The sequence below is a fragment of the Lolium perenne genome, chromosome 5, assembly GCF_019359855.2.
Source record: "Lolium perenne isolate Kyuss_39 chromosome 5, Kyuss_2.0, whole genome shotgun sequence".
Taxonomy (NCBI): domain Eukaryota; kingdom Viridiplantae; phylum Streptophyta; class Magnoliopsida; order Poales; family Poaceae; genus Lolium; species Lolium perenne.
The window spans coordinates 190,699,359-190,701,710 of NC_067248.2; the positions used below are offsets into that span (position 1 = coordinate 190,699,359).

The following is a 2,352-nucleotide window of genomic DNA, read 5'->3' on the forward strand; positions in this document are numbered from 1 at the left end:
AGCTACATCTTAACGAGTGTGGACTTTTATTTAAAGATTTCAAAAAAATATGAAAATCTCTTGATAATCTGACATATTTTGAGATTTTGAGTACTACAGATATCAGATTTTTTTCATTTTGTGCGTCTCACATTATAAGATATTTCATAGTGAAATTTTACATGATGGTAGATCATAACATTGTTGACATCTAGATTTATTTTAATTTTTTTCTAAAACTTGAAACTGTAGACTTTAATTTTTTTTAAAAAAACGAGCTAACCGAGCTACATGTAGCTCGGTATAACTTGTGGTTTCCGCATCACAACACATTAAGAAGCCTTTACTGGTGTTCTACACTGATACTTTTACGATCACACATTTACTAATCCATCATTTATGATCAACATCTTTATAAGCGACATGGTACAGGTCCAACATGCAAAACCCCCACTCCAAACTTACTTCTCCACTGCTAGCCAACTATAATCATTTAATGAGTACGTACAATGCATCTCAGTATTGCAATGTTTTCTCATTATATCCAGGTAGATAAATAGGCTCATTAAACTCTACATCGATGCACCACAGATAACGGAACCACAGCCACACAAACAGCTCAGTCCTTTCGGGTGTAAACAAGCTCACCTAGCTAACAATCACAACAACACTTGCTACCATTGCTACCACAACAGCAGCTGCCCCGTGGCTTAGCTACACACAACTTCTCGTACATTCTTCTTGAGAACATCCCAGCAATATATTTGTCTAGGTCTTCTCCCTCAATGAAAAATGGCTTGTGAAGACCCAATTGGACACGGATAGGAAAATTCTTCACAGTTCCATGGCTCTCCTTGTTACACAAGGCCAACCGAGCTAACTGCAAAGACCATGAAATGGCTTCGAGAAGATCATTGAATCTGAGAAGTCGCATCACCCGCCCAACGACAATGCTGCGGAGTTGGTCTTTTATCCAGGCACGTTGTTGAACGTACCCAGAGCTCATCATCAGGAGAACAATCGATATTACAACAATTGAGGACTTCATCGTAACCTGCATGAAAAAGAACTCCTAGGTCATGTTTAGAAGAAAAAAAGGTGGCTTTGTTGCAGCAGTAGGAACCGAACTTTGGGTTAAGTGGGTGCTATGAATGGATCAAGACCATGTCTGCTATGTGTGAGTTAGTAACCTAGGTGCTGCGTAAGGAACAAGGCCATCTCTTTGGTCACATAAAGAGGTCGCCGAGGATTTTGACGTGGCCTGTCGCCATGGCGAATCGGAGGAGCTCCGTTGAGGACGAACGGGAGCGGGCTGAGATGATGCGCACGCACGCGGGTGAGAATGTGAGATTACGCGGGCGGGGAAAACGCGCGGAACAACGGAGAAAAGGAGCAGGGCTCACGGATGAACTCATCCAGTGTGCATCCATCTTGACTCGAACGGATCAGCGGCTACGATGCGCGAAACAGAAGGAGGAGTGGGGGGACGGATGCGGGGGCTCACCGGGAGGGGGCTGATGGAGTCGGGTGAGCGAGGCGCGGTCGGAGTCGCCGCTTCGGCGGAATCGACGAGTTTTCTGCCGGTGGTCGGAGAAGGGAAACGGCGAGCTTGGCGTTGACTGGAGGCCCCCCGGCTCGATTCCTCTCTCCAGGTAGAAGAGGACGACGAGGCGGTTCTTCTGGCGCCCTCAGCTTGCCTCGGCGCAGACCATGGCGTCGACACGGACGAAGGGGAGCGGCGGTGGCTCTCGGGTGTGGTTCTCTCCTATGGCTTCCTTGGCATGGAGAGGATGAAGAAAAGAGGGGCGCAGAGAGGAGTGGAAGTGTGAGTAAAGTGTACGGATGGTTCTGATCCACACTAACAATCAGCCCTTCTCTAGATTTTAGTAAATAACCAAATACTCCGTATAACACTGTGGCTAAGAGTTAAACTGGTAATCTTCCTTACATCTTCCTTCAGGGCCCAGGTATCAGAGGAAATTGCAAGAACCAGTAACTCTTCGGGACGTTGTTGCACAGACCAGCGATTCCAAAAAAAAATTGCACAGACCAGTGACTCCATGTCTCAGAGCTCATATTCCCTGTTTTAACAGTGTACCAAGTATTACTCACCAAAAAGTTCTGAAATTTTTTGTGGATGTACATAAGGATGTAATAGAACCATTTTTCACATAAAATCCATTTCAACTGTACAGTAAGCATTTTTTACGAAAAACACTTAAAAACACTAAAAACGATTAAAAATTCATTAAAAATAATTATGCATCAAAAAATTCTTTTTTTTTGTGAATGTACTTAAGGATGTAATAGAACCATGGCCCCGAAGCGGGAGATCGAGCCGTCCGCCAACGACCATGAGGCCGGCAGCAGCCG

General features: G+C 44.9%; 1 long non-coding RNA gene across 1 annotated transcript; it reads right to left on the reverse strand.

Moving 5' to 3' along the window:
- Window positions 1-440: 440 nt before the first annotated feature.
- LOC127301296 (uncharacterized) lies at window positions 441-1,850 on the reverse strand. Its single transcript, XR_007851984.2, has 2 exons — window positions 1,484-1,850; window positions 441-1,033 (listed from the first exon to the last, which is right to left on the reverse strand). It is a non-coding gene; the product is annotated as an uncharacterized lncRNA (long non-coding RNA).
- Between the last annotated feature and the right edge of the window lie 502 nt (window positions 1,851-2,352).